Raw genomic sequence first — 9023 nt, 5'->3', positions numbered from 1 at the left:
GATCAAGAGTCCAAAATACCTCAACTGATTTGTACCTTTTTTATAAGTGGGGCAGCTACTTCCTTATAACCAACAAAATAATGCCTTTGAAGGATGAGCTACGAGCAGGGGCCACCCAGACTGGTGCCTGGAAAGCCGGACATCCCTGTCGCTGCCATCAGTAGAAAATGGTCCCCACCCAGTGCACTGCTATTTCAGGTTTCCTGTGACTGCTTCTGGTAGTCATCTGGCCCTACCCCAGCTGCAAGGGAGCCCACAAAAGCAAATGTGGGTTTTTAGCTTAGGGAGGCAGGACCCCACTAATGTGAGGGACTGGAGGAATGCTGTTCAAAAGGTGCCGGGCAGGGGTGCCTGGATGGCTCAATTGACTGAGCGACCCACTTTCAGTCAGGTCATAATCTCACAGCTTATGGATTCGAGCCCTGCATCGGTCTCTCTGCTGACAGATCAGAGCCTGGAGCCTGCTTCATATTCTATGTCTTCCTCTCTCTCTGCCCCTCCCCCACTCACCCTCTGTCTCTTTCTCAATATTAAAGGAATCAAAGGTGCTGGGCAACTTCAACAATACATGTACAGCATGAGTCTAAATGCTTTCAAATAAGTTTGGTGCATTCGTAACATGTAATATGCAGCCATTCATCAGCCTCTTTTGAAGAAGATTTAATGGCATGGAAAAATGCTCAAAATACGGTCAATGAAAAGTTACTACAAAATGATTCATCGAGGTGGTCTCATTATTTTTAAAAGGATGTGTAGGGAAAAGCCTTGTAACATAGGTGCCCATTTGGGTCCTCTGAGAAGCAGGTGCCAACATGGGATTAGACATACAAGGGGTTTATTGGGGGAAACGCCTGTGAGGGATAAAGGGGGACAGAGTTGAGCACCCGAAGAAGCCTTCAGCTGGAGGGGGGGGGGGTCTGACTCCTGTGACCAACGAGGGAAGGAAGGACCAAGAAGGAAGAGCCTCAAACTGCAGTGCAATTCTGAGAAGATCTCAACCGGGCCAATAGCCCCAGCAAAGCTGCACTTGCAAGGTGCTAGAGGAGCCCTGCCTTGGTAGGAGGGGCTTGCACCACTGCCTCTGCTGTGCTGGCACGGCCTGGATGGCGGCCCAGGGGAGGCAGGGCCTCAGGACCCGTGGGTGCCCCAGCTGGAAGCCGTCAGTCCACGGGGAGGTCTGCCCGCAGCAGGTGCTCTTGAAGGAGAGCGGGAGGGGCGTCTTCACGGCCACCGCAGCGTGTTGACGCAATGAGTGGTAGCGTGGAGCTGGCTTCTTTGCACATAAGAAGTCTAGCAAACACGGTTATTCAGACTGTCCAGGTAACTCCTCTGCTGCTCTGTGGAATCCCCTACGACGGGGAAATGCCAGCAGGCCTGCGATGTGCATACAGTACAAACACGTGTGACCACGGTTCGGATGGCGGCCCCTGGAGGGCTAAAGCCCTGGGCCGTCCCCCTGCCGGGCCTCCAGCCCCGGTCACAGCAGCTGCTTCTGTGCTTCCCGTCACGTGTTACCACCCGAGTCTGCGCTTTCCCTCCGTTTGCCGCTTTTTAAAATGCAGTTTGTAACTTGGGTTTTCCCGAAACTTTGCCTTAAAAGAGGATGCAGAAAACACGAAGGCTATTCTCTTTCCTAGCATTCTGCAGTTCTGAGTTCTAAGTTTTGGTGCTTTTAGAAAAGTGAGGGTCTGCCATCTGGAAAGCCAGACTGGTTTGTGTGGAGAACTTCATTTCTATGATTCTGTTTTAATCAACTCCGATGGTCAGCCCTCCTAGCTGCCGAGGGCTTCTTCCTCTCTCAGGTGTATTCCACAGTCCGTAAATTCAGGTTCTGGGGATTATAAAGACCCCTGGGTGTGGTGTCTCAGGGACCCTTTAGAACAAGCCGGATCCTAAAATGTCAGGACGCAAGGAAAAGTGGAGGTTATCTGGTCCCAGCTGTGTCAGTCTGGAAGAGGGAAACTGAGGCTTGCCAGAGGTCTCCTCATCCTTCAGGCTTCTGCTGCCTGCCTCCCGGATCTCAGTGTGACTGCAGGGTGAGTGACGTCAGCCTGCGGCCTCGAGGCCACGGGCTGCCTCCCGTCCCTGGTCAGCATTTCTCCCCCAAGACAAAACTGACTAGAAGACAGGGGGATCCTCGGTAAGAGTGGGTGCGGCTCTCGGGGCTCTAGGTGTCGAAGGAGAGATTCCCAACTAGTTGGAAGCTCGGCCGTGGGCAGCTGCGGCTGTGATGAGCTGTGATGAGGCGGGTGGAGGAATAGCAGGACTGGTAACAGCTTTGAGGTCCTTCCTCTGTGCCGTCCTTCCCTCAGTGCTTCATGTGTATTAACTACAACACTATTTGGCAGGAACCATTGTCCCCATTTGCAGATGGGGAAACTGAGGCACAGAGAAGTGGAAAACCTTATGCTTAAGGCATAAACATGGCAATGCCAGAGTCCACGCTCTTAACTCCCTCCTTAGAATGCCTGCCAGGCCATTGAGAAGGAGTCCGTCCCCATCCCAGATCTGGGCGGCCGGGCTTAACCTAGGAGGACAACCAGTGTCTGCAGAAGATGGTGGGTGCGCTGACCCAACGAGGTGCAATAGCTTTGCTAAGGGAAGGAGGAGCCAGAGGAAAGGGGAGCCCGCATGGGACGTGGAGCCTCTCCCCAAACTCAGTCGGTCCCGGTGAGGACCACTGCTCTGAAGTTATGCTTAGCTGTAGGACAGTCTTAGGATAAAGATGGCTGTCTTTCTGGCCTCCTCATGCCCTACCTATGGGGCATGTGAGGCCTTGGGGCTGATGCCATGGCCACAGGCTCAAGACAGCTAGCCTTGCCGCTCTCCAGTTCAATGCAGAGACAGGGTTGGCATCAGCCGTTTGAGCAGGACCAGAGAGCAGCTGTGGGACCCATCACTGCACCGGGACCCCAGGGACTAGTGCTTCTGCCCCATCTGCAGATAGAGGGAGGCATCTGGGCGTTTAGGACAGGGATGCCAGGACTGAAAATGCCATCTTGCAAGCGTTTCCTCAGTGTTTAGAACTCACCAAGCGCATTCCCTTCTTCTTCCTCCTACCCTTCCCTTCCCCACGCCCCGGAGGCAGGATGTGGAGGCCATCTATTTCCAAAGGAGACACTGTTGACTGTAAGAGATTCCTGTCAAGGAATCATTTTCAAGAAAATGTTTTTAGGATTTGACTGGAAGGGACCTGGCTAGAATGAAAGATATACAGACGTGGCCTGGTGGAGTAGATGTCTTTTTCAAACGTTTTCTCCACCAAGCTGCAATTTTCAAGCGTCCCACTACTTCTGTGTGTAGGTGGGAGCCCACATCAGGATCTCTGCTTTGGGAAGAATCTCCTGAGAAGCCCCCTTAGCATGTCCACCTGAGATGAATGGGCAGCCCTGCCTACGCGGGGGAAAAGTTCTCCAACGGAACTCCCTGCTCCCAGGAACGGGAGGTTCAGCGTGCATTCTTTTGGAGAGGCAGGTTCCCTTGGAATTGTACTTGGCCTTCGCCTTGGCATCTGAGACCATCACAAAGAAAAGATACCCAGGGAGGCATGGTCATGGTGAGGAACTGGTTGGCCCCAGAGAGAATCCTGAGGACGGGACAGAGCAGCAGAGTGTGTGTGGAACTGCAGCACCAGCTGGTGTGGTGCGTGCGAGCACACGGAAGCAAGGACATGAGGATGAGGGGATGAAGAAAAGAAGAGAGCGCTAAAGGATGGGCATGGAAGGAGCAACATGAGTGTTGCCCAGATTGCGTTATTTCTCACATGCAAGCAGTTTTATACAGAACACAGACACAGCTGTGAAGAGACTTTTTTCTTCTAGATAACATTTTCTCTGTTCTTACATGGTACCATCCCTGGAAACATTACTATCTTACAGGGTACCATCCCTGGAAACATTACTATCTTAACGATTGCCAAAGCTTGAAGGACACTTGTACAATTAACATTTTAACTCAAGAGATTTAACCTGTGAGGAACTGGATCAGCCACAAGGGTTGTAAGGGCACGAGAGCTTTGCTCGATCACACTCTCCCTACCAGCTCCTTGCTGCTGCTTCCCACAAGCTGGTGACGTCAGCGGGGATCCAAAGCATCGAGAGCACCAGCCCATTCACGGGCAAGAGTGTGTCTCACTGTTTGGGGCCAGTGGTCAGCAGCAACACTGAATAGAAGCAGCAGAAGCACTGACAACAAAATGCTGCTGCCGGTTCCTGGTCCCTGCCCCAGGCCAGAGGAACAGGCTGGGCAACCCCCAGGGAGTATCGGGAGTTTAAGAAGTCCCCCGGACAGATCCTGGGCTGGTCTATTCATCCCAAAGGCAGAAGGTCAGGGCTAGGTCTACATGAGAATGATACAAAACATGCTGTCACCTTGACCGCTGGAGCAGGTCGAGTGCTCCCAGGGGGTAGATGTGCAGTCAGATTCCCCGAGCCCCCGCAGCTGTCCCTGAAGGTGTTGCACCCTCACCCCCTCCAGCAGACCCTGAGGATGAGTCCAAAAACATTTTAGGGGGCTGCGCTGCCTGCCTTCAAATATCTGCAGGACTGTCAGAACCAGGCCAAGGACAGAAGCTCCCGGAGGGGGCTCACGGCTCAGTTTGGGGAAGACCTTTCTGGCTACTACACCCGTTTTGTGGTGTGGTGAGGCCCTGAGACACCGGGCAGGGCGAGTGGCTTGTGGACCGGAGGGGCCCGTGTTCCCAATATTGCCTCCTTCACCCCAGTCCCATCCCAGGTTGCAGCTCCCCGCCTACATGCAGAGCTGGTCTGGGGGATCCCCAGCGGATCCCTGGCCCCCTTCCCAGATGCTCCTGCATGGATGGCTCTTCTCACGTGGGCAGCCCCTCAGCCTGCACATGGAACTCTTCCGTCAGCTCTCTGGGCCACCCAGTCCCTGGGGCAGGGCCGCTTCCATCGGCCAACACAGGAGGAGGCCAAGTTCAAGTTCTCTCTGCACTGACTCTTGGGAAGGTATGCTTGGGTCCTTGAAGATGAACCCTGTTGGGAGGTTGAGAGTGCAACTGCGATGGCTGGCTTAACGCCTACTTATGAGAAATGGCAACTGAAATGACTTCTTAATGAAGTCTCAGTGACACTCTTCTTGCAACTGGAAGAAACAGCAGCCCAAAGGACCGTTGGTGCCATTGTACTGAGCTGTGGGATGACAGCTGCTGTCCCAGCTTCCTCAGAAAGCCTGACCAGGCTGCTTGTATGTAGTTAGTGGGAATTCTGACCTGGCTTAGGGCACGGGCATGAGTAAGCCATTAGACATGTCTTGTATGACATGTTAAATTGTTCTCTGAGTATAGAGATCTCTTCTCAGTGCCAGCCTTTTTTCATTTCTTTTCAAGCCAAGGAGGTCTGCATTAAAAGGGTTCTGCCTCTGAATCACTGTGACCTTGACAGTCACCCAGGTTCTTTGGGTCTCAGTTTTCCTGTCTGTAATGATAGGGTTTGGGGAAAGGGATCATAGAGGACCCCCCCTTAGGAGAGCAGTCAGCCTCATAAGGGGTCCTTGACCTTGTGGAGTTTGGGGAGGAGTCCGTGGCCACGCTAAATCAGGTTGCCCACCCTTTGGATAGGGCAGCTGGCACTAGATATGACGGTAGTGATGCCTCTTGGCCTGGACTAGCATGGGTTGAGTTGGGGTCCTAGGGAAGTTTGCTCAGAGGTTGACTGGGTCCCGGAGTGTGGTCTGACCAAGCAGAGCAGAGTCTGCCTGTGGCTGCTGGACTCTGGGGTCGGCCCTTCCTCCAGTGTCCCGTGTACTTGGCTCCAGGGCAGTAGGTCAGCGCCAGCACGCGCTGCCCTCCTTCCCAGAGCCTTTTTGAATTAGGTGAAAGGCTTCCACCCTATTGGCTCATTTTCTCCTAAGGGTGTGCTGAATCAAAGTCTGGTTAGGACTCCTATGCTTTACGACTTAAGACATTTTGTCAATATAAAACCCTTCCCTGCCTAGGTTATGTGGACCCATGCTACATTTTGAGTCAAACATATTCCCCTGAACTCATAACAGTATGGCCTGAGTTTCAACTTGTAATTATTTTTAGACATTGGATTTTTATTTATTTATTTATTTTTGACTTTATGGTTTCAAACTGTATTCCCAGGCTTCTTCAGCTTATTAGCTGCAAAGAATGAATTGTGTATAAGCAAAAACTGAAAAGAGCTGCAGTGTCCAAAAGGGGCTGGGGCTTAAAAATATTAGAGATCTAGATTTTATCAGATCCATGAACAAAATTTTTAAAAAGCAGTCATAATATCAAAGAGCAGCTCCCAGTAACTTCTTCAAGTTTTATCTTCTTCGGAAGTTGACTCAATTCAGTTTGCTTCATTCTTGGAAGCTTCATCGAAATTCTCCACAAGATCTGGACCTTCATCATCATCCTCCTCTCCTGGAGCAGGTGGGGCCTTTCCATCCACAGGCTGTTTGGGCAGAGTTCCCGCCAGCCTTCTTCAGCTAGTCAGACCGTCCGCACCCAGCTGGTTTAGGATCCTGGGTAGCATTTCTGTCAGCTGCTTTGTCTCCGCGTGGCCTGTGATGGTGGAGGTGTTCGCCGCCAGGGATGCCTGAACTTTAGGGCTATTAAAGTGGATCACTGTTCCTTGGTTTGTGAACATAGTCACTTCCTCCGTACATGATATATTGTTTACCCCTAACTTCTTTGAGGAGAACTGAAGTTTTTTATCATCTGCTGAGCTGTTCTGTGAACCACCTTCTTTCGGCGAGCAGGACCTTTCCCACCGATGCGCACTTGCGCTTGCAGTTTGGCGAGTTTCTCCTGGTTCATGATAGTTTCTCTCATCTTGTTGGAGCGGAAATGGGACCCCGCGGGGGACTAGGGTTGGTGCTCAGGGGGTCTCGGGTGGACCAGCTGAGATTAGGCGCACACACGCGGGGATGCAAGATGGCAGCTAGAGGGCTAGACGTTGGATTTTTAAATTGCAGAGTAGTATTTGCTTATTGTGGAGGATTCACAATAACACGAACATTGAAAACAAACTGAGAGCTAAAGAGAGGGGGAAAGGGGATGATGGTCATGGAGGGGGACACTTGTGGGGAAGATCACTGGGTGTTCTATGGAAACCACCTTGACAATAAACTATAAATGAAAAAATAAACAAAACCTATTGCTATAGAGGAAGTAGAGGAAACCTATACAATATAGATATCCAAAATGTAGTTTGCAATGAAATGAATTAAAGCACATTAGAGATCAATAAATTAACCTGTAAAAAGAAAAACAAACAAACAACAACAACAAGAAGAACATAGCCTGAAGAAGGAGGTCCCCGATTTCCCAGACCCTTTCAGCACGTTCCTCCTCTGGTGTGACCGTGGTACGGGTTTGGTGGGCATCCACCTGCCCGGGTCTTCCTCCGTGCATTTCCATGAATGTTGTCTTTTTACACATACATGTGGTCACACTGTGTACATTGTATTACTTGCTCTTTCACAAAGCACACACACAAACACAAAGTTTCTGTGAACTCACTGCAGTGAGAGAGGACACTTTGACAATCTTAGCAGTGTCCCAGAAAGGGAAGTTTGGAAGCTGGGAGACTGTGAAGCTTTGGATCTAGACTCAGGTGGTTTAAGGCAGACAGGAAACTGATTGAGATTAGCAAGTTTTAGGATACTAGAATTCAGGATTGGTAACACCGGAGAGAGGGCCTTCCAGTGAGTCTTCAGAAGTACATTGTAAGTTGTTTACATCTGACTTGAATAAACTGGCTTGTCAGACTTTCCTTTATTTTCACCAATTCTGGTGAAACCTTTTCTTTGTGTAGATCCAAGTTTCCATCTGGTATCATACTCCTTCCGCCTGAAGAGTTTCCTTTAATATTTTCTATAGCATACGACTGATGACAAGGACTTTTTTTTCAGCTCTTGGGGTTAACTTCTTTCATCTTCTTTAAAAAGATGTCAGGTGACTGTTATTGTTATTTTCCTTTGTGATAATTTTAAAGCCAGATCCTGTTAACAACTACGTCTGAGGGTGACTTTTCTATTGACGGCATGGCTATGTCTGTTGATAGAGTTCTATACTGTACAGCGGAGGTGCCTGGACATCATTAATTTAAAGCAGATAGTTATTACTTGTCTGTGATTTTGTGTGTCTTTTTTAAAAATGGAGGTGAAATTCACACAACACAAAGCCATCTTAGAATATCAGGTCCATGGCATTAAGCACATTCACAAGGTGTGCATCCATCACCTCTGGCTCATTCTAGAACATTTCCACCATCCATCCCCAAGGGGCCTCCCCTCCCCCACACCTTCCATCCCCTGGAAACCAGAGTCTGCTTCTATTTCTATGGATTTACCTATTTTGGATATTTCATAGAAGTGAAATCTTGCAACATGTAGCATTTGGGGTCTGACTTCCTTCACTGCACGTAGTGTTTTCAAGGTTCATCCAGATTGTAACACCTACTCTATTCAGCCCTTCATAGCTGAGTAATATTCTCTTGTATGGATATGCACATTTTGTGTACCCACTTATTCTTTGATGAAAATGTAGCTATTTCTTTTCTTTTTTTCTTGTTTTTAGACAGAGAGAGAGAGAGAGAGAGAGAGAGAGAGAGAATAAGCAGAAGAGAGAGGCAGAGGGAGAAGGAGAGAAAATCTTAAGCAGACTCCATGTTCAGTGCAGAGCCCGACATGAGGCTTGATCCTACGACCCTGTGATCATGAACTGAGCCTGAAATCAGAGTTGGATGCTCAGCTGACTAAGCCACCCAGGCATCTTCATATTTGGTTTTTCTACATTTTGGGTATTGTGAATATCGTTCCTATGAACATTCTTTTAAGATATTTGTTTGAATACCTGGTTTCAATTCTTTTGCGGGAGAGATCTAAGAGAATGGAATTGCTGGTCATGTGGTAATTCTGTTTTGATGATCTTCACCTTCAATTTTGAAAGATGCTTTCATTGTTATAAAATTCTGGGTTGACAGTTTTTGTCATTTTTTTTTTGTACTTTAAAGAAGCCATTCCACATTCCATTGTCTTCTAAGGTG

At 49.3% G+C, this 9023-nt stretch overlaps 1 pseudogene; it reads right to left on the bottom strand.

Annotated features, from left to right (window-relative positions):
* Nucleotides 1-6088: 6088 nt before the first annotated feature.
* Nucleotides 6089-6896, bottom strand: LOC115285582 (annotated as a pseudogene).
* Between the last annotated feature and the right edge of the window lie 2127 nt (nt 6897-9023).

The sequence above is a fragment of the Suricata suricatta genome, chromosome 2 (genome assembly GCF_006229205.1).
Source record: "Suricata suricatta isolate VVHF042 chromosome 2, meerkat_22Aug2017_6uvM2_HiC, whole genome shotgun sequence".
Taxonomy (NCBI): Eukaryota; Metazoa; Chordata; class Mammalia; order Carnivora; family Herpestidae; genus Suricata; species Suricata suricatta.
This window is presented reverse-complemented; position numbering and strand designations above follow the sequence as displayed.